Here is a 27,855-nt window from a genome sequence, read left to right as displayed (position 1 = left end):
TGGTGGGAGAAATGTGTCATGCAAAACATTCCAAGTTCAATTCTCTTTTTTTCCAACTATAAAAATCTTGCTCAGTCGAGCTAAAAATGGGCCTCTGTGAGTGAGACTTTGGGAATTCCAGATTCTATGGGAGAGTTGAATTTAGTATTCAACTAATTATTAAGAGGAGACTGGACAAAGCGGCTTGTCTCAAATTGTATAGAGTCTCCTGCTTGAACAGGGGGTTGGCCTAGAAGACCTCCAAGGACCTTTGCAGTTCTATTCTGATTGATTGATCGATTGATATAAATTCTCTTTGTGCTGATTTTGCTTTTTCAAGGAAGTGAGTAAGACCCTTCAACAGGTTCCTAATATAGGGAAGGAGGAAAAGTAGAGACTGGGGATGTTCAACACCTGATTGGATGGATTTAGCCCAGGGCCATAGGTGCCTCATCTTTATGCAGAACTAGAAATAATGACAAAGCAATACCACATCCCAGAAACTTACCCAGACGTTAGGCTCCCTTGACAAAAAAATTATTTGATGCAATCTGCAAATTTGATGAGATGACACCAAGCTGGCAGGAATAGCCAACACTCCGGAAGACAGGCTTAAGATACAGAAGGATCTTGACAAACTTGAACATTGGGCACTATCTAATAAAATGAAATTCTATGGTGAAAAGAGTAAGGTTCTACATTTAGGCAACAAAAACGGAATGCACAGGTACAGTATAGGGGGTACCGTGCTCAGTAGTAGTAACTGTGAAAGGGATCTTGGAGTCCTAGTGGACAACCACTTAAATATGAGCCAGCAGTGTGCAGCAGCTGCCAAAAAAGCCAACACAGTTCTAGGCTGCATCAACAGAGGGATAGAATCAAGATCACGTGAAGTGTTAATACCACTTTATAATGCCTTGGTAAGGCCACACTTGGAATACTGCATTCAGTTCTGGTCGCCACAATGTAGAAAAGATGTGGAGACTCTGGAGAGAGTGCAGAGAAGAGCAACAAAGATGATTAGGGGATTGAAGACTAAAACATATGAAGAACAGTTGCAGGAACTGGGTATGTCTAGTTTAATGAAAAGAAGGACTAGGGGAGACATGATAGCAGTGTTCCAATATCTCAGGGGTTGCCACAAAGAAGAGGGAGTCAAACTATTCTCCAAGGCAACTGAGGGTAGAACAAGAAGCAATGGGTGGAAACTAATCAAGGAGAGAAGCAACTTAGAACTGAGGAGAAATTTCCTGACAGTTAGAACAATTAATCAGTGGAACAGCTTGCCTCCAGAAGTTGTGAATGCCCAACACTTCTTAAGTCTTTAAGAAGAGGTTGGATAGCCATTTGTCTGAAACGGTATAAGGTTTCCTGCCTAGGCAGGGGGTTGGACTAGAAGACCTCCAAGGTCTCTTCCAACTCTGCTGTTGTATATTAGAGGTAGTCCTCAATTTACAACCATTATTGTAGTGGCTATTTGAAGTTACAACAGCACAAAAAAAGTGACTTACAACCAGTCCTCACACGTAGGGCCATTGCAGCCTCCCCATGGTCACGTGATCAAATTTCAGGCAGTTGGTAACTGGCATGTATTTAAATCAGTTGCAGTGTCCCAGGGTCACATGACTGCCATTTACAATCTTCCCAGATGGTTTCTGATGAGCAAAGTTAATGCGAGATTCACTTAATGATGGCATGAGTCACCGAATCACTTCAGTGATTCAACAACCATGGGAAAAAAAGTGGTAAAATTGGGTGTGACTCACTTTACAACAGCCTAACTTAGCAACAGAAATCCTGGAGTGGAAAGGGGAGAGAGGAGAAAGAAAGAGGAAGGGGAAGTAGAGAAGAGAAGGGCGACAGAGGGAAGAAAGGAGGTAGGGAAGGGGAGGAGATAGGGAGAAGAAAGTGATGGATAAGGTACAAATATGGTGTATAGAGAGCAGAAGAGCCGATAATTGTTTTTGGGAGTTTATGGTAAGATGAATTGATGTAAACATTTAATAATACAATACGATGTTGGCTATATAATAGTATACATGTGATTATATTTATGAAAATGAAAAAATAAAAAACTTTATAAAGCAAAAAAAAAAAAGAAATCCTGGTCTCAATTGTGGTTGTAAGTTGAGGACTAACTGTAGAATCCTAAAGATTCCTGTCCTCCTATAAATCACGGGTATCAAACTCACTGCATCATGTGACGTTTCACGTCATTTTTTCCCATTCACGGAGCTGAGGTAGGCGAGGCCTGGGCGTGACGCATCCAGGCTGTGGGCCACCAGTTTGACACCCCTGCTATAAATTATAAATCTCTTCATGAGATTCGTTTAAGTAACAGAAAAACGAAATAAATAAATAAATAAATTTATTTTCTTACCTTCTGGTATGTCAAAAGTTACCCCAAATATATATTAAAAAGCAAAACCACCTTAGTTTGCATAACTTTCCCACCACCAGCTATCAGGCAAGCATGCAAATGCTTCCAAGCTTCTATTGTACCCTTTGGATATGAACGTAAACAGGCTCGAAAATTGCAGGCTTTCTTTCAGTTTTGAATAATTAGATCGGAAAATTCTGTTCAGCTTCTGCTCAGCACCAAGTGCCAGTTAAGGAATCCTCGGGCATTGCTAGGAGTGGAAAACACGCAATTCTGGGATTTCCATTAGGCATTGTTCTGTAGCATCAGTGAGCCTCTCTACGGCTACAAACATTGTGATAACAAGTCGCTTGCTTAAGTGAAAAAATATGCAGAGCATAGTTCTTTGTTTTGAACCTCCTCATGAGGGGAGATAATCTGTCTTCCTACGAAAGGCAGAGAAACAACACACAGCCAGAGTGTGCTGTGTGCACTGTGTACTAAGACATATGGAAGGCCAAGCTTTGAGCCTCAGTAAGCATTCATCTTTATATTTTATATTTGCCTATCCACTAGTAATATTCTGATATTGGGATTCAAAGCAGAGAGCCTCCCTCCCGATATATGAAAACCAAATGAATTAAGGCATTTCCTCCTGTCTTTTGTTAAAGCAGAAGAAATGTTTCCTTTCTCTTCCTCTTTGATAGGTTTACATTCTAATGAAATCTTTTTGTTACATGCTGAGCAGTTCCTACAAGCAGATAAATCACGAGGTCCGTTTTACCTCATGCAGCTAACACAGAGACAGCGGTAGGACTATTTATTGCTATGACTTCTGTACCACTTCAATCTAATTGACTCTGGGTGGCTTACACAGCCAGGTAATACAATCCAAACAAGCAATACATAAAACAATAACACCTGTATCAATACTCTGTGATCATACCCATAGCTTCATTTGTTAGTGCTGGCAGTCCTCGACTTATGAACACGCACTCAGTGGTCATTTGAACATATGACAGACCTCCCCAGAGCTACTTACAACATTTTTCAGGGTTGTGATGGACACACCTACACCCACAGTCATGTGATTGCATTTTGTGTGCATTGACAATCGGCAATCACCTTTAGAGTGATTTGCAGTGTCCTGCGGTCACGTCACCACAATTTTTGATACAATTTGCTGGTTCCTGGTTTTTACTTCTGGTGTCCAGCAAAAACACTCATTGGGGAAAGTAGCTTAACAACTACGTTGGTTGCTCAATGATTGTGGCCTTCACTTAACAATCCTCATAAAAAAGCCAGTCATAACTTCGAATCTAGTCACCTCCAAGGTCTCTTCCAGCCCTACGATTCTATGATGCCTTGACTTGCAACCGCAATGACCTATAACTGTAATTCTGGGCTCAATTATGGTCATAAATCTAAGACTACCTGTAATCAGGATACAAATTCAAATAACATACATGCTTCCTTCAATCCCAAATGTTCCATGAAATGTCAGGTCTTATAGCAAGCTTCTTAATAGTCCTTAGGGACATTTTGGGGGACAATTGTGGGACATTCTCCAATGTCTTGTCAGAGCTGAAGAAGCTTCTTGGATGAGAAGAAAAATGTCTTCAAAATTAAAAAAAAACAAGAAAGTCCAGTTGCCTCCTGAGAAAGCCCTTTGGGACAACCATGACCTGGATGAGAATCTCTACATAATCCCTAGGGACAAAGTATTCCAGAGGAGATTACTCAACAGAGAATACTTTCTGCTTGTGATTGCATGGAGGTAGATTTTACCTGGAATAGGTAGCCTCAAATAATGGACAACGTTTACATGTAAGTGGACCAACTTCCTTGGTTGAGAATTTGGGAAATTCCCATATCTCAAACGTCACCTATTTCCCAGAAGGCAAATATCCATCCACTTTGGTGCAGTGGTTAAGGAGTCAGGCTAGAAACTAGGAGATTATGAATTCTAGTCCTGCCTTAGGCACGAAGCCAACTAAGGTGACCTTGGACTAACCTTTCTCTTTCAGCTCTAAGAAGGAATCAACAGCAACACTTCCCAAAAAACCCCACAACCTTACCAAGACAATTTCAGGGACTAATCCAGGCAGTCACTAAGAATTAAAAATTGATTTGAAGGCACACACACAGACAACATTATTCATCCATGCATATGATTTCGGTACAGGTTTCTTTTGAATAGCCATCTATGGGATGATGCCCTGATTTATTATTGCAATTCTACCACAGGCCTGCTTATATTATGAGTCACCAGACTAATTTCTGTACATCTTGCTTCTATTACGCTTTCTCAAGAGCCTGTTTTCTCATTCTAGCTAAAACACAGTAAGTTTTATTCCCTGATAACAAGCTGTTTTGCATTTCGCTACAGGAACTGAGCTGCAAAAATCTGGTTGATCAGTAGATAACAGCAAGGCGTTAGTGCTCCCTGAATTCTTTTCCTATAACTTGGTAGTTATTGTGATCTTTGCATCCCAGATTTTGTTAATTGTAGCGATATGAAAAGTTTAAACAGTTGCGTCTTCCACTTTAATTTACAATCTCCTACGGAAGGAAAGTTAAATTCTGCCTTTGAAAAAATCTCCAGTGGAATGTTTACAGAGGAAGGGGTAAATTGTGATATCACCCATATATTGTTCCTTGTACTAATCCCCCAAATATGTGTGTGTGTGTTTGCATATATATACAAGTGCATAAAGTATAGTTTAGGGACACAGTAGTCAAAGTATACTTGAATTATGAGTTAAATTGGAGAAAGAAGTTGCCACAGTCTGTCAACAAAAAAGCAAGACATAGAACAGACCTTTTTCTCCTCTAGTAGTAGGCGAGCAAATGGTAAAGTAATGCCTAATAGCAAGCAAATGGAAGACAAGGAGAGGCAAAAACTAATCAGAAGAATCAGGATGCGATAGGGTGGTAATTTGTTGGTTATGTAGAATAATTAAATGTGCAAAGAGTTCAATAATATTCATATATTCAAATAATATTCATTATTGAATAGTATTTTGATATATTTATATATTGATTTTTTTTCTTCAGAGGAATTTAGGAAATAGCCTTATACTAATTAGTCAATCGGCCCTGAATTCTAGTATTCTTCTTTAAGAGCAAGTTTCCAGGATCTCCTGTAGAGAAGAATATTTTTAACCAATCTGCTTCAGCTGTTAATGGAAGGTTACATCTGCAAACTTCTGCTCTGAATATATAGTAGGTGACACAGTCCCATCGTATGAGAAAGTTCAACAAAGCACTTAGAACATCTGGTTAGTTCACCTCATGCTGGGAAGCTGGATAAACTATCTTGTCCTTCAGTAGACATTGAAGAACCTGTGGTCAGACATGGAACATATTACTTGAATGAGTAATCCAGCAGTCCAGCTTTCCAAAAGGCTAGCTTTCATTTGCTTCCATAGTTTCTTAAAACTATAAGAAATGACAAGCCATTCTCAATACAAAGAGAAATGAAATAAAGGTAGTCCTTGAATTACCAACACAATAGGGAGTGGAATCTCAGACATTGAGTGAAGTGAGTATTAAGCAAGACAGCCACGTGCCTGTGTCAGGCCTGGAAGCCATCTTTTACAGTGGGCTTTCCAGCCTGCCACGTTTAATGCTGTGGGAAAATAGGAGGCGGGATTATATGAAGTATGGGAGAGATATAGTCTAAATAACATTCCTTTCTTAGAGAGTCAAGGTCATCTTGCCCTGAACCTGGAAGGGCATGACTAGGAAGAATCACCAGTTGGGACAGAGACTGATTGGACCATGTGATGGACATGTGGGTGCTGGGTAGGCACTTGAACTTTCACTTTGGTGGGGAAAACCTGGAAGCTATCAGATTCGGGTTTTCCCAGATGTGCCAAAATGACATCTCTAATAAAATGGAACTTTGAGGAACTTGAAGCCTTGGAGTCTTCTTTCATTGGAACCCTGACAGACTGCTTCACTCAATAATTGCAATCTCAGTTCTCCCAGTTGTAGTCATTACGCAACTACATGGATCATTTAGTGTACGAGTGTCAAACTTGTGGCATCATGTTGCCATCATGGGGGATGGCCTACACGTGACACATCCAGCCAGGGGCCGCCAGTTTGACACCCTTGAATTTAGTGGATGGAGCAAAAAAGCAGCCTACCAAATGATACTGCTATCATATTTTTCCCATGTCCTTCTTTTCTCTAGACTAGCCATACCCAATTCCTGCAACCATTTTTATATGTTCTAGTCTCCAGGCCTTTAGTCTTATCCCTGCTTTGTTACTTCTATGAAACACACAAGTTTTCTTCAGAGCAACTCCTGTGCTGGACCAGAGAGATGAAGCAGGACTCCTTGTGATCACTACCTTATTTCTCCAGCCCAGAGCACAATCTCCCTCACAGAAGGGAGAGGAATTTATGCATTGGGCTGGAGAGATGAGGTGGGGATCCTGAAGATCCAAGCTTTGTTCTGTATCCCAATGAATTATTTCTGTCCCTGCCTGCCCACTGCCCCTTGCATGGAAGGGAAGGGAAATTCTTCCCTACGTAGTGGCAGATTGCAATCTTCCCTGCTGGCTTCCCCATTGACTTCCTGGGAAAGCCAGCAGAGGAATTGCAAATAGTGATCATGTAGATCACTGGTGCCTGGCAACTCACTGTAAATGTGAACAGATTGCCAAGCACCCAGATTACAATTACGGGACCATGGATGCGAGGAGTGATGTAAAACATCATGTTTTATGAAGGCCAAATTTCCAAAAACACCATACTTTTGAAGATACATCAAACCACCAATCAAAAGTTGAGGACTACTGTATCTGTAAGGAAGGGTGAAATATGGAGAGCTAAGCAAGTTTGCTCTCAGACCATCCTTTCTTTCTATACATTTTAAAATTCCAAATCCCATTCAAGTGTAATTGACTTTCTTTATAATTCTGTGGTGCTTTCTCTTGCCGATTTCCTCTTCTCCCAGTTAATTTGGTTTGATAAGAGGACATTTGACTGCATGGTTTAAAAGAGGTTTTCCCCCACAAAGACTTCTTTTCTGCAGAAAAGTAGATTTTCACATTATTCACTTTATGTGCACAGTTATGCACAGTTCATTTGGATTAACAGCAAAAGCTTAAAATTCAGACCGCTTAAAATTCCCCAGCTGGGGTTTAACCCATGCCAGCCCTTTGAGGTAGGCAAGGTCAAGAACCAACAATAGTAAGGACTTCAGGAATGTTGTGCAATGTTGTACAGTGCAATAACAAAATGATTTGCAAGCCTATGAGAGGATTTCTCTCTGCCTCTTCTTATACCAAAGAAAATCAAGGTTGAAGTTACTTTGGCTTCCTCATTCCGAAGACCAGGTCCATAACAACCAACTTTATTACAGCCTATTGTAATTCTTTTTCTTTCCTTCCTCCTTTTCCACTTTTTGGTTTTGTCTTGTTTTGTGTAAGAGCTACCCTTCAAAGAAAAGATTTGAGCTTTCGAAAAGTGGCCTTGCTTCTGCTTTGTTAAGCAAAGTGATTCTCTTTGTCAAGATGAAAAGGTGTCCCATTCTTCTCCAAATCAGAAGAGGCGTGTGTGTGTGTGTGTGTGTGTGTGTGTGTGTGCGCGTGCGTGTATGCACGTGCGCTTCTCCTCTGAAGTTTGGCTTAGCCTTAGAGGAAAACGTTGATAGAGCAAATCGCCTCTTCCTTATAAGAACGTTAGATCATATATTCTAACCTCAAGGGCCACAGCAAGCTTGGCATAGCATCCCACGGGCCATGCTTCAAAGTGGGTAGAGCCAGGAGGCATTTCAGGAAGACAGTTTTGGCTTAGTGGGCTCTTTTCTGTCTTATCAGTAAGTAACATACCAACTTTGCCTCCTTGAAATGTCTATGCACCCATGGGTTTTTTTGTGCTGCTTCAGCTTGTTGCTCCTTATGTGTGTCGAGCTGCAGTTGACGCCAACTCTCTTGCTGCTGAGTATCAAGCTGAGCTCCAGGCAGGGTTTGAAGCAGAATAGTAGCTGCTTACCTATGGTCTTTTCTACTGGATGTCAATCCAGTTTATTGCCTTCCAGTGCTGAAGTTTTAAGAGGTTGCTTTGTCATTCAACTGCAGCCTACCTTCTCTCCTCTTCTCCCCTCTACCCTCTGGGTTAGTTTCTCTTTTCTATACTGAAGAAGTGAACTAACCTGGCTGACTAAGAACATCAATATATCCCCCAAAATACCAAAAAAATGGCTGAACTAACGTTGTAGAAAAATGAAATATTTAAGGAAATATTAAAAAGGCAGAATATTATATTTCCCTGAATGAGAAAAGGAGAAACATGTTTTAAAGACAAACCAGCTTCCTGCAGGTTCCTGCCTCCCCCACCTTTGTCAATGGGCCATTAAGGCCTGAGCCAGTCCATTCTGCATAACAAAGATCTACATACTTCAGGCAGAGCCATAATAGGAATCCCAAAGCCCTTTCATTACATCACCACCTAACAAGGTTTAACCAAACTTGGACACAAAACACAGCCTACAGAGTTGTCCCTGCATGCCCCATCGGAGTCTGACAACCAATCAGAATACGAGCTCAAATTCAAAAGCCCAGAGAGGACATAAAACTCAGGGACTCTAAGCATCTCTGCCCTTTTTCTTCAAGATCTTCAAGGCATGTGATCATCTTTTCCTCCAAAACCCTCAAGCCATGTAGTCACGTCCACCATTAAAACCATGTTTCCAAACAGCCGCCATTCTTTCCAGTGTCTCTCTCCCCATTTGGAACTGAACCCGGAAGGACATTTCTTCCAACACCTGTCAAAGAGGTGAGTGTAGCCAAACAACTGGCTGGAATGCCAGAATGAAAGCCACTGAGATGGGTCTATTTTTTTTTCTCAACAGGTTGGGGAAGTATCATACGCCTTCAGTGGGTTTCCTAGCCTCCTCCTAGGCTTTTGGGGAGGGGAAAATAAGTTGAGGTTGAGAAAAGGGGGCTATTTCAGCCATTTCAGCAATGCGCCTTCCAGGTACAGAGGAGTGCTTTCAGTCACATCTTTTTTTCCCTCCACATTACAAATCTGCATTGACTAAGGAATTTTTTTTTATGACCCCCGTAATCCCTTTTTACCAGGGTGGAGTCGGGGCGATCGAATGGAGCTGAATGTTTACTGGCCGGATGCCCTTCGTGATGCCTAAGTGGTGTTTGCAGCAGATGTTTTCTCTTTGAGCCCTTCTCTTTGAGATGTTCTTTGAGAAACATCTGTCGTTGCTTGGATTGAACTCTCAACCTTCCAAGAGGGAGGTTAGTGTCTTCACCTCTAGGCTACCACGCTGCTCTGACTAAGAAACTGAAGATGACTACTGTATTTTTTGGAACATAAGACGCACCTTTTTCCCTCAAAAAAGAGGCTGAAACTCTGGGTGCGTCTTATACACCGAATACAGCATTTTTTGCCTCCTGAAGCTTTGCCCCCTTCACCAAAATGGCCGTGCACAGCTTGTAGGAGGCTTTCAGAGAGCTCCTGGGGCCTGGAGGGGGCAGAAATGAGCGCAAAACGGCCTGTTTTTTGCCCCCCGGCCCCCAGCAGCACTCTATAAGCTTCCTAAAGGCTATCCATGCCCTTTTTTGACAAAAAGGGCCCTTTTTGTGAAAAACAGGCCGTTTTGTGCTTGTTTATGGCCCCCCCATCCCCTAGGAGCACTCTACAAGCCTCCTAACGGCTATTCATGCACTTTTGTTTTGAAAAAAGGGCCTGTTTTTGTGAAAAACGGACCATTTTTGGGAGGTTTGTTTTATGTATTCCCAGAGAAGGAATAACTGACTGAGGTGAGTGATCACAGCAACCATAACCGTTTTAATAGGAACCAGCTAGAATGAACAGAACAGCACTCTCTGGTTTGACAGCTATTTATACCGCTCCTGGCAAACTAGCAACCAATTAGAACACGAACTTTTTCCGTGTGAACACTCCCCATTTCTCAGCCAATGGGAATCATCCTCAGTCCTGATTGACGCATAAGACACAACAGTTTGCAGAGTTCAAAAACTTTTAAAAATTTTTTTCCTCTTCAAAACTTTGGTGCGTCTTATACTCCGAAAAATATGCTACTGTTTTTTAAATTGATGGATTTTTGGCCCCAGCCATTCGGGGAACCACAGGAGAACAACTGGCCACACTTTTTGTATCCTTCATTGCAAAATGACCTTCACCCAATACAAATGTGCATTGAGTTTGCATCACTCATCTCCTCTAAACCGAATCATTGTGAGCTTGTCAGGCAGGGGTGGGTTTTGGCTGCTGCTACTGCCAGTTCGCTCAGGGATGCACAGTACTTTTTAAAATGCTTCTGCGCATGCACAGAAGCAAAAAAAAAACAAGATGGTGCCGCCTATGGTGCTGTCAAGGGCTGTGGCAGGGCAAGTTACTACCCATTCGGCCGAACTGGGCCAAACCGGTAGGAACCACCTCTGTTGTCAGGTTATATGGAGATGCTTTAATTTCTTTTACTCATTGTTACTAAAAGGAGGTCATTAAAAAAAGGGGGAGAAATCAGTTAGCAGAAAGCTTACAGAAAATGAGCTCATTTAAAGATACATTGCTCATTCAGGCAGCTATTTAAAGAACTCATTTCGCTCCTTGATAAAGATAACAGGGGGAAATAAAATTAAAAAGACGGCAAAAAGTATGTCCTTCCACCTCTTTTCAATTAGTGTCCACTTAATTCCCTAGCCAGCAAAGTACGTCATAAAAGAGTTTTTCTTACAAGTCCATAGAAAAGTGTGTGCAACTGAGACTGATTCAGAAAACTGTGAAACCCCCTCCCAGGAAATTCCTGCAGACAGAGCACTTAACCACCCCCAAACTCACCCCACAAGAATCCAAGTTGGTGATTCAAGTTCTCAGAATCATGTGTTGATGAGAAGCAGAGTCCAGCTCTTTATTCAAAAAGGACCAGAGATTCTGTTTTGCTTGCAAATCAGACAATCTTATGTTTTCGGGCAATAATGAAGTCAGCACGGCCAGACTTCAATTCTATTCTGCAGTGCTCAGGGCCAAATACGTCTAGTTTTCCCTTAGAGAGGTGACTTATCTTCTGATTCAATAACAGTACAAAAGAGTTGGAAGGTACCTTGGAGGTCTTCTAGTCCAACCCTCTGCTCAAGCAGGAGGACTTATACCATTCTGCACAAACATCTATCCAATCAGTTTTCGAACACCCACAACATCTGGAGGCCAACCATTCCATTGGTTAATTATTCCCACTGTTAGGAAATTTCACCTTGATTCTACATTAGATCTGTCTTTGATAAGTTTTCATCCAATATATCTTGTTTTGCCAACTGGTGCTTTGAGACATAAGGTTTTATATCAACACATTACCTCTCATATTCCATATTACCGTTGTCCTACAGGACTCAACTATTATTTCTTGCCCCCACATTTTATAGTCCTACTTACTTTCATGATACATATTTTAGAAATCTTTAATTAAATTGGCAAAATTACTTTTGGAAATCTTTATCAATATTGGACTTAAGTGCATTTAAGGCAGTGAGGTGTTAGTCTACAATTTCTTGTTTTCTGGCCAATGTAGATATTGATTAAAATGATGTGAGATGTAGGTCCTACGTTTAAGAAATTTAATGTTAAATTTCCTTCGGAAGGCCTGCCAGATTTGGGTTGCAAAAGTCTTGACAAGCATTAGATGACAGTAAGGAAGTTTCTCCAGCCTAACCTAAACCAGAAAATACCAGGCAGCAGTATTAAACTAAAAAATATCATTCTTACACAATGCTAACAAAAATAAGATTATAAAATAAAAACAGCAACTAAAAGGTTAGTAATGATAGCATTATTATAGCTTGGGAAATAAAAGGAATATGTTCCTGGTGTCAAAATAGTAACAAAGATGATATTGAGAGAAAATTCCATAAACCTGTTGAAGATTTAATAAAGATTTCCATTATGTAGGAAAGGGCTCTGGAAGATACCACCAGAAGAGGATTCCAGCACAGAGTTTTAGCTTCAAGACCCTCCAATTCAGAGACAAGTGATCAAGTTAGTTGGAAATTTATACTCAATGGAAAACAGTCCAGCTTTCTTGACATCTTGGGTAAAACCAGAGCTTATTCAAAACCAGCACATATAATCATTTACTGTCAGTATTCTAACTGTTTTTAAATTGTATTTTAAACGTTAAATCTTAATTTTATATCGGGTTTTTACAATTGGGGTATTTTAATGCGGGTCTTTTAACTGTCTATATGATGTAAATTGTTTACCTCCTCCGAGTCCGTGTTTGTGTATCTGTATGTATGTTCTGTATGTACGCCTATGTGTTTTATATATTTTCTGTGTTTTATATGCCCCATTGTACGCCGCCCCGAGTCCTACTTGGAAAGGGAGCGGCTAATAAATTCAAACTTATTATTATAGTATTATAATACTTGGAATACTGCATCCAGTTTTGGTCACCACAATATAAAAAAAGATGTTGAGATTCTACAATGAGTGCAGAGAAGAGCAACAAAGATGACCAGGTAGCTGGAAGCTAAAACATATGAAGAATGATTGAGGAATTGGTTATGTCTAGTGTAGAGAAAAGAAGGACTAAGGGCGATATGATAGCAGTGTTCCAATATTTGAGGAACAGCCACAGGGTCAAACTGTTTTCCAAAACACCAGAAGGCAAGAAAGAAACAATGGATCTAATCAAGGAGAGAAGAGCCTAGAACAAAGGAGAAATTTCCGAACGGTGAGATCAACCCATGGAACAGCTTGTCTTCAGAAGTTGTGGGTGCTCCATCACTGAAGGATTTTCAGAAGAGACTGGACAGTCATTTGTATGAAGTGGTATAGGATTTCCTGCTTGAGCAGGGGGGTTGGATTAGATGACCCCCAAGATTCCTTCCAACTCTGTTATTCTATGTTGTATGTTCAATAATAACATTTAAAACTTGGTTAGGTGTTGGTTAAGTCACCAGGCTAGAAGAGACCTTGAGTCCTGCTTTAAGTACAACATCAACCTGGCCCAGTCCCTCTCTCTTAGTTCCAAGGAAGAAGTCAAGGGCAAACTACTTCTGAAAATCCTGCCAAAAACCCCACAGATACTATTCCATGCAGTCACCAAGAGACAATAATGACATAAAGACCTACAAAGACACACACACACAAACACACACACACATGCACGCACACACACACAAACACAGCAAGGATTATTTTACCTATAAATAGCCTATCTGGTTCTTTTTACTTATTTATTATGATATGTCTTTGACACATGGTAACTGCAGTAATTGATCAGCTGCCCAGATCAAAATGTCTGTTTTATGATAAAGAAAAAATATCAAGGCATACAGATTATTTGCAAAATATGACTCATTCCTCTGCCAACCAAGAGAGTGAAATAAACAAATAAAATCTACCACTCAGTTATTTGCTGCCATACATTTTTGCTCAAAGGCTTTTTCCCCCCCATGCAGAAATGTATCCTTTACTTCTAAATAAATACATTGAAAATCCTAAGTGTTTTTAAGTGTATTGAATTAAATTATTGCCAGGTACTTTCCCAATTTTTTTCTTAAATGACAGAAACATAATGCATCTCTTCTTGAATGCTGATTTTAATTAAGAAAATCTAAGTTGAAATAATTTAAACAAAGTTCCAGTCACAAGAAAAGCAGCTTTTCTTGTGTCTGGCAGAAGTTCCAGGCAGAAGTTTTGTCATTCACCAGGAATCCCTTGAAGAGCTGAAATGGCACAAGAAGATAAATGGTAGCTTAAAAAGTATTTGGAGACTTTTTAGCAAGTTGTTCCCCTTTCCCTGCCTTTCCAGCACAAAGTTTTTAAAGCAGAGAGAGAAACTGCAATTGGAAAAGAGAAAAGGAACGAACGGGGAAGGGAAGGAAGCCCTAATCACAATTTCCTAACATCATTTTAAGCTTCAAAGAGTTTATGGATTTGCAAAATTGGAATACAAATTGGAATTCTGTTACTGACCCAGGCTAAATTGGGATTTAGTTTCATAAGCCAGAACAGGTGAGGGGAAAATTCCACACCCCCAGGGATGGGAGTGAAGAATGACATAAAGAAAGAAGGAAATAGGAGGGGGAGAAGAGGAGAGGGAGCAAGAAAAGGAAACTTTCCTTAATGAAAAAACTCTGATGACTGAAGCAAACAGCAAATGCTTACCGACACCCCCTGGGGTAGGCAGCAAGAGGTAGCTTTAAAAAAAACACATGCAAGCTGAAAACTTTGTCACTTGGACAGCAGAGCCAATTTAACCAAAACCTGATTGTAGCTGAAGGAAAATACTGGAGCTTCATTCCAATAATCCCAGTGACAATATTCAGCGACCCTGTAGGATACTAGGGGTACGTGTTTTGGACATGGAAGAAGACCTACAGGAAATACATTTAAATGTCCAGCAGTGTTCGTAAACCTCTGTACTTTGTCTTAATGTGGAGAAATGTGACTTTCAGGAGGGGGAAATCAGCAAGTAGCATGGATTCTGCATAGCAGGATAAGAAGGGTTGAAAAAGGGACGTTTCTGGTGTTTACAATCTACAGTACCTATACTCACTCTCTCTCAACTGTTTTTAGTTGCCTGTTGAAGTATGTGCTTAGACAATCCAGGGACAAGAAGCAAAGAACAATTTAGAAATTAGAAGAACTTTATTGTCACTTTGAATGTACACTAATCGGCATACATTAAAATTGAAATTTCATTGCACACAGCTCTCAAAAGGTCATCACCTCCAAAATACACTACATAAACATGACAAAATAAATAAATAAATAAATATGCACATACCCACATATATTATGTAAAACAGAGAAACAACACAGTCCCGTTCAGATGTATACATGTACATGGCGAGAAAAACGAATCTTGCGAGTTTACCAGACGGATGGCATAGGGAACAAAGCTGTTACAGAATCTGGTAGTCCTGCTAGCAATGTTTCAAAACCTTCTCGCAGAGGGGAGCAACAGAAACAGACTGTAAAGTGAGTGTGTGGGGTCTCTAACAATGCTTCAAACTCGAAGCACACAGCGCTTATAAGCAGTATCCTGAATGACAGGAAGTGAGCTTCTTATAATCTTCTCTGCTGTCCTTACCACTCTCTGTATGGACCTTCTATCTGAGGCACTGCCACTGAATTGCTATAACAAGGCGCTTCGATTGCTACAAATTGCCACAAGGCAATAGCCCTCAACTTACAACCATAATTGAGTGTGAAATCTCTGTTGCTAAGCAAGGTATTTGTTAAGTAAGTTTTGCTCCATTTTACGAACTTTCTTGCCAAAGTTGTTCAGTGAATCACTGCCTCTGCTAAGTTAGTAACACAGTTGTTAAGTGAATCTGGGTTCCCCACTGACTTTGCTTGTCAGCAGGTCACAAAAGGTGATTGCATGACACCAGGACACTGCAACCGTCATAAATATGAGCCAGATGCCAAGCCTCTGAATTTTGATCGCTGCAAAGGTTGTAATTGTGAAAAACAGTCATTGGTCACTTTTTTCAGTGCCGTTGTATCTTTGGTCACTAAATGAACTGTTGTGAGTTGAAGACGACCTGCATAGCAATCCCACCATAATAAAAGTGATGGAATGATAATCGACAATGAAATAAAGTTGCAATGTTTTAGTTCCTGAAAGCCTAGGCTCTCACTACCCGTTCTGTCATCCTTGTCTCTTTTCTCTGTCTCTACTGAGAGTTGTTTGTCTCCTTTTTTAAAATAAAGTTTTTCATTTTCATAACATATAATCACATGTATACTATTACATAGCCAACATCATAGTGTATTATTAAATGTTTACATCAATTCACCTTACCATCAACTCCCAAAAACAATTATTGGCTCTTCTGCTCTCCATACACCAGATATGTACCTTATCCATCACTTTCTTCTCCCTCTCTCCTCCCCCTCCCTACCTCCTTTCTTCCCTCTGTCATCCTTCTCTTCTCTACTTCCCCTTCCTCTCTCGTCCTCTCTCTCCTTTCCATTCCTCCTTTCTCTATTCCTCTCCCCCCCTGTCATCTCTCCTATCCCTCTCTTCTTCCCTTACCTCGCTCCTCTATTTCCCACTCTTATTTATTTGGTGTATTTCAGCTTCTGAGCGAGCTCTATTTTATGTTGATGGTATTTATAATTCCTTTTCAGTATACATATTTAATTTTAACATGTATTCTCCTCCTTTTTTAAAAAAAAATAGAACAAAAAAGTATACATATATAGTCGTTGTACTTGTTTGTCTCCTTGACTGTCGTCATCATTAGAACATAGGAGAGGTTTAGAAACAGAAATAAATTGCCAGGACCAAATGGCTGTCTGTCTTATAAGCCAGCTATAGTGAACTAAACAACACAAAATGATAAATAGTCAAACATTGTTTAGAAGGCGCAGTACTTCAATTCACCCATCCCCCGTCGCCCAAATTACACTTGAAGGGAAATGCGAGCCAGTGCTTTCTGCTAAAATAATTAGTCCAGCCAAACCACCACAGCAGGAATTTCTGATAAGCTGAGATACAAAATGCTCTGTTTGTTTTTTTTCTCCTGGCCTGGAAATGTTGCTTTCTCAGTGTGTTTGTGTAACTCAACCTCTGCCAATCTGGTGGCTTCCACCAGTATAATTTCCATCAACTACAGACAGCACTGCCATTGGTTGGAGTAAGAGGGTGTGTGCAGGCTAAGGCCAGTACATGTTCAAGGAATAAAGGAATAAGCTACAAGCCACGTAATTTTATCTCCAACTTCCCTTGTGTTTGATGGCAATTATTTTTTTTAAATCTGCAGTTGTAAGGACAATATTTGCAACTTTACTCATAAGACTCCCCTCTGGGCCTTTCAATTAATTACTTCTCGAGTGACTTCTGGCTGGATTATTTTAATTTTGAATTAATTTCTATTTTGATTATCAAGACTCCCAACAATGCCAGCAGGCAGAGTTCAGAAGTGTACGGATGTCAAAAATTATCTACGTAGACCAGAAAGGGAATAATTATGCAAAATCCATCCTCACCAAGACTTATCAGCTCTCTACCCTGAGCAGCTGATGGGTCTTTGAGTCTGTTGAAGATACTGCAATCTTCCTGTTCTCCCCTGTGTTGGCCATAATCTTTGCTCTCCATCCTGTGCTACATTCACACAGACAAATGCTGTTCTCTCCAAAGGAGGAAATATGCTGATTAGAAAACTGCAGGGGCCACTGTTTCAAGGTTGTGAGCAGGCAAAGTAGCATTACAAGAATCTCTCTCTCTTTCATACTGGTTCAAAGTGTGGAAATGCAATTTTCAAAACTCACGGAGATCCAAGAGGTGAAAAGGTTGAAGCAACATTTGAAAAACTTCTAAAACCAGCAATAAAAGGGGGAGAGGGAGAGGGAGGGAGGGAGGAGGGAGGGAGAGAGAGAGAGACAGACAGACAGACAGACACAGAGAGAGAGACAGAGAGACAGAAAGAGATTTAAAAGGATTCCTGTGGTTGCTAACTCATGGTTTTTATTATGAATACCAATTTCTGTCCTCATGAGTGTCTACATATTCCGCTTGCATGCAAGACTGTTCTGTCCTCCCTCTCTATTGCATAGAGAAATGAAACTAACTGTTGTATCCTATGACTATGATGAATATATTTTTATGATGACTATGATCATGATTTATCACTTATAACTTTTATATACACTGAGAGATTATGCACTGAAGACAAATTCCTTGTGTGTCCAATCATACTTGGCCAATAAAGAATAGTATACTACCATAACTTGTCTTGAGATGCAGGACTTAGAATCCAGATTTTACTACGAGTTCTTTTCCCTTTTATTAAGTGTTGTTCTCCTTTTTCATTTATTGCAACCTTTCCTTTATTCTACTGTACATTTATTCTAAATTTAGTTAGCACCTAAAAATGCAAAAGGTTTAAAGTTGAAAACTTGTCATTATTGAATAAACAACACAAGTTTTTGTTTTCATATAAACAAAATCACAAATGCCCAATATTCATGTTAATTTAAGTAGATTGTACACAAGACACTTCTGCTAAGGAATTTGGGGTAATTAAAGGGAGGCAACATTAGGAGCTGTTTAATTCCTTACCATATTGTAGCCAGCTGTGAGCTGGGTTCTAATTTGTTTTGGGAAGCGTTGACCAACGACTTTTGACTAATGACCAATGAATGAGACATTAGCAAAAATCCTCTGTAGTTGTATTTTATAATATAAGGGGGGGGGACATGAAATGTGTCTTCACATTAGTGTACAGTAGACTCCTGGCACCAACCTAAAAACTAATCCCTGCAGTTTTCTTAACAAGATTTTTGAGAGGTTGGTGGTTTAGTCCTTGTCATCTTCCTAGGACTAAGAGGACTAAATTTAATAAATCAATCAATAGGGAGGAACTGATTCAAGGTCACCCACCTGGCTTTTTACTTAAGAAAAGAAGGAAGGGTATAAAGAGTGTGACCCACATACCTCAGTAATTGAGATATTCCCTTAATCCATGCTTAAATCAAAAGACAAAACAATTAAATGCTTTGGGATCTGCACCAGACGTTTAAGAATCTTTCATACTATTTCGGGGGGGGGGGGGGGAGGCAAAGCCACTAAATTTGACCACGTAATGGTTTCCTTGTCAGCATTCTGTTTGTGCTTTTACTGCATTATTTTTTGATAGTCAATTTTTATTTCCTGTACAATTCAGTAAGTTCCGATTTTCAACTTGCATCAATGCTTGTTCCTGGCTGTCATCTATTAATATCGCCACAGGGATGTAATGAATGACTAGCCTTCTTTTTCTTTTTTCTTTTTCAAGTCCAAACTGTCCAGTTCAGCTTGTGTTCAGTTAATAATTCCACTGGTGTATCATATCACAGGTATCGCCAGATGTTTCGCCAATTGTTTCTTTTAACAATTCTCTCACTCTTCGAATGCATTCATCAATACTTGTCCATGCTTGATGCTACCTAACTACATATTATGAAGTAATACTACATAGATCAACACCTTTCAGCATATTCTCCCTCTTTTTGGATGATGAACTGCAATTATAGTTCTTTTGGCAATAAAAATGAACTATCTTATCATCCATTTCTATCTTGAAAACCCAATAAACTATAACTCATTATTTGTAACTCTACTATAAATGCTGTTGGATGATAAATTCAGGTGACAATGCTGATTTGAAAATATGCTTTTCTTTTTGGGAAAAGACACTTGTTTTTATCATGCGCAGATATTCTATATGGTAATCCATTCCATGAAAAGAATGTATGGCTACTTTTGAAATTTTTGGTTGCAATTCAAAGCACTTAGCTGGGAGTTGTTCCCATGTCCTTTGGAGGTACTACTTTTCAAGAAAACATGTGTTCCGTGTCAGTGTTGTACTGTTGCAGATGTTTGCAAAATAGCTGGAGAAAATGTGACAAAGGAGGTGGGAAATTGGGGTGAGAAAGAGCGGAGGTTATATGGCTCTTTTGCCTGGGGCATCTTGAAACCTCAAAATGACCCAAAATCACCTCTGCTTACTTTAATAGGTATCATTAATCAATGGTTCCACCCCATGAGAGGCAGATGGAGATAAAAGCTAGCCAGGAACAGTCATAAAATGCTCTTCAAAATGCTTAAGATCTAAATTCCTTTGAAGCTTTCTCCTAGATTTTCTACATTTGGCTTGTGTTGTTTTTTTTTACTGACAGTTGTTGCTTTCTTTCCTTAAAAGTTACCTTCTTGCCTATATTTATCACAATGCCCAAATGCATGTTTATTCTACATTGTGAATCACTAAAGATAAGTGAAATAAACAAAGTCATTAAAACACAAACCAAAGGATTGCAGATGAAATCTGTTCCAGTGTTTCTTTGGGTTCACAAGTTCATAATTCATCAAAGTTAACATCAGGAAAATGTTTGTTACAGTACAAGGTTTAGTTAGAAAAGGCTTATGTTTGCTATTTGTAACAGTTTTATTGGAAAACATCTTCAAGTTCCTATGAACTTGTAGTTACAGCAAGAGTTTGTTTAAAAGTTGATTTTCGTACATATGTTGAATGGAACCCTGCCCAGATGAGACACTAAAGTTAGAGCAAGGACTGATGTAAACTATGCAAGATAAAGCAGCGTCTATAAACTTGGCACAGATCAAACAAACTTATGTTAGACAAATCTGGCCATCTTGCCTAATATTAATAACAGAACCTTCTGACACTTTAGAGCTTAACACTTTATTATGACACTAGCTTGTGTGGGTTCTATGGCAAATGGCGAACTAAGGTCTGCCTGCCTGTCTGATCTAATCTTATCTTATCTATCTAGAGAAAAGGGTTAGGGTATCTATCAGAAAACAGCTTAGGAAGTTTCACAAATAGACACTAATAAATTATAAAATAAATAATTTCAATCCATTTAATCCACCATGAATTTTCTGGGCTAATTACAGCAAAACAAAGATATCAGCAAAGCCACAAACGAGGCTTCAATTTTGGAAGACCTAGAAAAATGCCCAATATCTTCTTCCCTGCATGTTAAATGAAAGGTTATATTTGCTTCTGGATTTTCTGTATGCAATACAATGCATGAAGCTGTGCTTTTCTATAACTGTGATGCCGAACCTATGGCTCTATAATCCTAGGCCCTCCCTGCGGGCATGGGAGCCCTTCCCCAAGTTCAGCTCCACTGTGCAACCCCGCGCCCCGCTCACCCGCTCCACTGTGCATGCGTGTGTGCCTCCCACCAACCAGCTGGTTTTTGGGTCTCTGCATTCACGGGTAGGCGGGGCGCGGGGTTGCACGCACATTGCATTATGAGTGTGTCTGCGAGCACGCTTTCAGCACTAGGCACTGAAAAGGTTAGCCATCACTGTTCTATACCGTTTAATTGACAATCTCTCCAAACAGCTCTAATACAACAGAGTTTTCTTTTGTTTTGAGGCTCTACCACCCAAGATCCTTTCTTAAAAAAAACTCATTCAAACCACATAGATTATTTCTAGCTCAGAGATATCACTTCTGATCCTAATCCAACTGCGGCAATTCTTTTAGCAACCGCGGCAAGAAAAGTCATAAAATGGGGCAAAACTCACTTAACAAATGTCTCTCTTAACCACAGAAATTTAGGGCTGAACTGTGGTCATAAATTGAGGACTACCTGTATATCCAAGCTGCCATGAGCAGATGCAGTCAAATTCAGGAAGTCTTTGTTATTTGAAGAAGCTCTGAGACCCAGCACTCCCCCGTGCATGAAATCTCAGGATAAAAAAAAAATGAGTAAGAAGCTTGACATGTGCTGAAATATATGATTCACGTTTCACACATCATCCTTTCCAAATATGTTGGGAGTTTGTTACTTCTGTCATTGTCAGCAAACTGAGGTATAAGACATTACGCTGGTATCTGTCTATACACTCTCTTTGGCCTGTTTCTTTATGTTTTAACTGTTCCCGATGCCGCATTGTGGGTGAGTGACGAAAGCACAAGAAATGAAAGACGGAAACGGCCAACTATTTGAAAGGACTCCGGGATGCTGTCTTAAGAAAAACATAATTCAGAACAAACCCTCTCTTTATGTTTGCGTAATTCTTCTGAGGTCCTGGCCCAGGATGATGATAATTTGTGCTTGATTCTCAAAGACAACTACAGCAGTCAACATTTGCCAAAAAGCTCTATAAACTCAAGTTGGTGGTGTGGAGACTGATGAGGAAAAACACAGAGGAATGACAAATCTGCAGGCACTTATTGTTATCAAGTGTTGAAATTTTCTATTTCATTCCGTTTCTAAGGCCAAATCCAGCCTTTATTATAATGTATGCATGCTTGTAGCCAAAAGTTCGCTAACGGTGCAACGACTTGATGCTCAGTCTATTTTGCATTTTAAAATGTTTACGCTTGTGCAGAGGGGAGAAACTGCTGATACTGTGGAGTGTTAATTGTGCCTGTGTTTTCAGCTTATGCTCTGAAAGATGCAATCTATCGGGGGGGGGGGGGGGGGCTTTGAAAGCATTGTAATCCCTCTTCTTGAGGATTAAAACACCTTCTCTGACCTCACCCCAACGCAGGCAAAAAGAGAGAGAGAGAGAGAGAGAGAGAGAGAGAGAGAGAGAGAGAGAGAGAGAGAGAGAGAGAGAGAGAGAGACCAAGAACCAGAAAACCAAAACCATTTTGCCTGAGCAACACTGTTCCTTCCTTAGCTGTTATTTTTATTTTTCACACCTCGCCCCCACAAAGCCATGCACTCACATACAATATATATTGCCGCATGAACACGCAGACAGATAAATGAGACAGCCAGTCCTGTCAAATACTGAACAAGAAGATTGCATTTATGAAGCATCAAATTACCAGATATATGGCCATCAGCATTTCAGTATGGAGGCCTCGTGCATTACTTACCTTTATCTCCCTCCGTTATTTCAACTGACTGCAAGCTGACAGGAATTGCAGCTTGAATAAGAGCCGGCTGAAGATGAAATATTGACCCAACTCTGGGTTTGTAGAGATTGCTGGACCGTCTTTTAGAAATAACAGACTTTCCATCGGGGAAGAAAAGATCCTGCACGCAGTGTGTCACGTATAGACAATTTGTCCCAGGGTCTCAGTGTTTATGTATACACACATGCAGGATTATTTTATAGCATGATTTATATACAAGGATCTCAGTTTCCTGCGACCAGATGTTTTCTGTGTAGGAATGCTATAACGGGCTTAGATGGCAGCTCCACCAAATTTTCCACATTAAGCTGGGAGGCCGGGACCTTGTGACATCCAGATTGTTAGACTGTTACAACACACTGGTCTTTGAAAAAGTCTTGGAATGTTTCAGAAAAAAAAAAAAAACCAGGGATGTATTAACTCATCACTTTGTTATCATTATAGCTGCAGTATTTATCAGTGTGCCTCTGGAACAAATTTAGGTTTAGGTTTAAGGCCTTGAGCGGTCTGGAGACCGAGTATTATTGGCTGGACAGCAAGATGGGCGGCACATAAATTTTAATAAATAAATAAAATAAAAAACAAACTGTTGTCAAAGACCAGTTGGTCTCTTCTTAGCTTCCCTGCTTTATGAAGATATCAAGTGGGGAGGAGAGGTGGGCCTTTTTCATTTCAACTATAATATCTAGACACAAAGGTGCTGTCAGGGTTCCAAATAACATCCATAAACAAACTTTCAACTAGGTGGGGACAACCTGGAAGCTTTCAGATTCGGGTTAATGTCAGGGTTCCAAATAGCATCCAAAAGTAAATCAGAATCCAAGGCAAAGTATTGCTCAAAATTCCAATTTATTAAGAGAGCCATGTTGGCATATCTGGGAAAACCTGAATCTGAAAGCTTCCAGGTTTTCCCCATCTAGTTGAAAGTTCAAGATCTTACCCCCACACCCACAATTCTATCACATGGTCCAATCTTTCATTGCCATGCTGGCAGTTCCACAGATCCAGTTCCAGTCAGGTGCAGAGGCGAAGAGACAAAGGATGACCTTGGCTTTCTAGAAAGAATTTTGTTTTGACTACACAAGTCAAAAGGTAACTCCCTACAATTCCCCTCCCATTTTTCCACAATAGAAAAAGGTATAGTAGAATAATAGAAAGTGTGGCAGGCCAAAGATCCAAAAGAAAGCTGCAGGCCTGACAGGTGCTTTCTCCAAAAGGCAACTGGATTTTCCCATGGTTTTTTTTTTTCCTTTGAAAACATTTTGCTTCTCATCCAAGAAGCTTCTTCAGTTGTTCTTCTTGGATGAGGAGTGAAACACAAGAAAGTTCAGCTGCCTTTTATAGAAAAAGCACCTCTGTGACAACCATGACCTGGATGATTGAGAATCTCCATAGATATATACTATCTAGAACAGCTTGCCCCAAATTGAAATCCACCAGTATACTGCTTAGAAAATGTAATCTTTACATAACCAAAGGGATGCTTGATCAAGGAATAACCTTACCCAAACATTTGTTGTTGTCCTTTGGGGGCTCAGGTGAAAAAAAATGATGATGCTGTGGTTTTTTTTGTGCACCTCACATAGGACCCTGGAGGTAGAGGTACATTTAGTTGAAACTGTCACCTCACCTTTTCTGAAGAGCAATTACGGCTTGGAAAGAGGAAAGTTTTTGCATTTACTTCAGACGGAATGTTAAAATGACACTTGTTTGCTGCTTTTATTTAGTTTTCTGGTTATTTAAATTTCATTGCTGTAAATAATTTGCCCCTGGCTTGAGCCTACTTCCCTGAGAGAAATGGGATGTGTATCTCAATGGCAGAGAACCATCACCTTCGGTCAATTGCAAAAGGCAGCTTTGCTTGGAATAGCTTACATCCCAGAAATCATGCCTTTCACACCATCAAAACATTCATATTTGTCTTTGAAGATAGGAGCGTCGGACACGTTCACCGCATTGAGTTATTTGTAAAAATAATAAAGGTGGGACATAAATAAATTTGTTTTTACTTTGTTAAGTTTGGTAATGATTTTTTTTTAAAAAATCGTTAACCTTAACATGTATCTCCTATTTCATTTTTCTTATCATTTTTTGCCTCAGGATGAGAAGACCAACACTGCCTTTTTTATTGAATAGAAGAGAATTGGAAGACAACTTAGAGGTCTTCTAGTCCAGCCCCCTGCCTAGGTAGGAAACCCTATACCATTTTAGACAAATGGTTATCCAACATTCTTCTTAAAAATTTCCAGTGTTGGAGCATTCACAACCTCTGGAGTTTCCACTGATTAATTGTTCTAACTGTCAGGAAATTTCTCCTCAGCTCTAAGTTGCTTCTCTCCTTGATTACTTTCCACACATTGCTTCCTGTTCTACCCTCAGGTGTTTTGGAGAATAGTTTGACTCCCTTTTCTTTGTGGCAGCCCCTGAGATATTGGAACACTGTTATCATGTCACCTATAGTCCTTCTTTTCATTAAACTAAACATACCGTACCTAATTCCTTCAATCGTTCTTCTTATGTTTTAGCCTCCAGTCCCCTAATCATCTTTGTTCTTCTTCTCTGCACTCTTTCTAGAGTCTCCACATCTTTTTTACATTGTGGCGACTGAAGTTGAAGTGACTTTGGAGTGACATCCCCAACTTGGTTGAGAAACAGTACTAGATTTGAAGTAGAAGGATCAAATCCCTCATGATGGATTAACCTTGAGTTCAGCTAGCTATCTAATTATAGTTACAGGCATCCATGGGGCTGGGGAGGTCAAAATGGCAGCCACAATGCATGTATAAAAGCAGTGGGGAGTGAAGGCTTCCTTCACATAATCATGCTTATGCCCACCATCTTGACTTTCTTCTCTTCACACACACACACAGACACACACTCTCGCGCACACACAAACATCTTGTCAATACACTTGTTCACAGAATTTGGAGATCTAAAAACCGTAAGAGATAGAAGCTCCTTGAAGGATGAATGAGATAAATCCCATGCATGATTATAGAATAAACACAATTCAGTATTGCAAGTTTCTGCTGTAAAGTTATAGCATCTCAGTTCTTAGCATTTGCATCAAACTTCTGGACTGGCCCCAAAGTGTAATCTTTATCAAACATCTAATCTATGAAGATTACATTGAATACATTTCAGTACTATGCCTCTGAAATCATTTAGGACCATGTCCGTGTTTCATTTTGTTTTGCTAACTGTGTCTTGCTTGTTTGCTCTCCCTCTACAAACAGATCCCTCTCTTTGTATCTCTCTCAGAACCTTTTAATAAACTCTTTATTTTAGGCTTAAAGCCCAAAAGGCTATCAAAAAACCTGTTGTGTTTTAATGTAAACAAAACTTACTTTTTATATATACCTATTTTATGCAAAAGGATCAAAGGCTTTGGGCACCAAATTGAAACATAGCAAAAGAGGGGGGAAGCTTTCTTGTTTCCTTCTTGTTAGCCGTTTGCCTAAAAGTGTTGTTATGGTTTGCTATGTAATGTTAAGTTATGGTTGCCTTTTGATTGTGTTTCATGTAAGGATGGAGATGAAAGCAAGGTTCTTGTTGTAGGACATAAAAAGCCAAGAATCACACATGGTAGACAGACTAATCCACATGCTTATCTAGATAAGAGGACTGGTAGATGTGGAACACGAGAGTGTATTTGAGTTTGGCTTATTTCATGGCATTCATTACTGGGCATAGTAGCAGAACTAAATATGGTTTACTAGAAAATAAGTCTTTTTCTAGAGGTCAGACATATTTCAGGATAGACACAGGGTTGAATTTTTGGACTCTGAAATAGTGAATGGGAAAATTCTTTATATCCAAACCAAAATATTATGTTCTTATCAAGATGTTACTCTGCTGGATCATAGAAATGCACTATTAAGTACACAGAATATTACAGGCTTGTTCAAGTAGTGTCAATGATTTATGCATTATGATTAGAATGAAAAGCGACTTAGGTGTTTCATTTTAAAAAAATACCATGTGGGTGAAATTTCCTCCTATTTTAGAATCCTAGCACCTATTACTTAACTACAATTGATCATTAAAAACAAGAAAGTAAAGAAATTAATGCAAAGACATAGTATCAATAATCAAATAGAAGGATCCTAACAGAAATCACCTGGCATTGAGTGGATTGTTCATAAATGCACTGAGTTACCTTTAACAAAAAGAGAAAAGCATGTTAAGTCCTCATAAATTTCTGAGTTGAATGCCGATATCTCCATTGTTTTATTATTTAAAGAGAAATTGCCTTACAGGGAAAAAAAACAAGAAAAAAGAGAAAAGAAATCTACTAAAACATCACAGGATTGACTAAATATTTAGTTTCTAACTTCCCCTTCTTTGTACTCTGACTGATATACAACATTAAGTCATTCAAGTTGATGAGTATCAACTACATCTCATGGCGGTAAGTTCCTTTGTTTAACCATATAACGAAGTATTTCCTTCTGTTTATACTGAAAACCCCACTGTTCTGTTATTATGGGAAAGACAGTACATGCTTAGACCCAATGGATGAGTTATGTCTGCTTAAATAAATACAGAACAGCAGAGAGCAGCACTATGGAGAAGAAAAACTGGATAGTTCCTGGACAGAAAACCAAATGGGGTGGAAGGAACAACATGTATGTTTACTCAGAAGAGTAGAATGGCTGGACCCTACAGAGGTTGCACTAAATAGCCTTAATAGCTCTCAACATTGGCCATTTTTGCCATGAGTGCTGGGATCTGTAGGGTGGCAACGTCTGGAAAGCAACACTTTTTCACATCCCTGGAGTAGAGATACTCCATCTCTATTTTTTAGATCTACAAAATTAAAGGTCTTGGACCATGCCTATTATTAGTTCATGATAACGATATACGCATGCCTATTTGTAGAACCAAGGGATGCGGTGGCTCAGTGGCTAACACGCTGAGTTTGTTGATCAGAAACATAAGCAGTTCAGCAGTTTGAATCCATAGCACCGCATAACAGAGTGAACTCCCATTACTTGTCCCAGCTTCTGCCAACCTAGCAGTTTGAAAGCACATAAAAAATGCAGTAGAAAAATAGGGACCACCTTTGGTGGGAAGGTAACAGTGTTCCGTGCGCCTTCGGCATTTAGTCATACCGGCCACATG

At 39.7% G+C, this 27,855-nt stretch overlaps 1 protein-coding gene across 2 annotated transcripts in view; it reads right to left on the bottom strand.

The window, feature by feature from the left end:
- The window catches only part of PRICKLE2 (prickle planar cell polarity protein 2), a 368,745-nt gene that overhangs the window by 216,011 nt on the left and 124,879 nt on the right, over positions 1-27,855 (bottom strand). The window contains exon 1 of one of the 2 annotated variants that reach the window (XM_081942747.1): positions 22,693-22,810. The exons of the other annotated variant lie outside the window; for it this stretch is intronic. The gene's annotated coding sequence lies outside the window, so the exon portion shown is untranslated. Of the gene's footprint in view, positions 1-22,692; positions 22,811-27,855 lie in introns of those variants that run through there. 2 annotated transcript variants of the gene reach the window in all.

Source organism: Natrix helvetica (assembly GCF_964273705.1).
Source record: "Natrix helvetica genome assembly, chromosome: 1".
In the NCBI taxonomy this organism is placed as follows: domain Eukaryota; kingdom Metazoa; phylum Chordata; class Lepidosauria; order Squamata; family Natricidae; genus Natrix; species Natrix helvetica.
The sequence above is the reverse complement of the archived record's forward strand: the minus strand, read 5'-3'. Positions and strand labels throughout refer to the sequence as shown.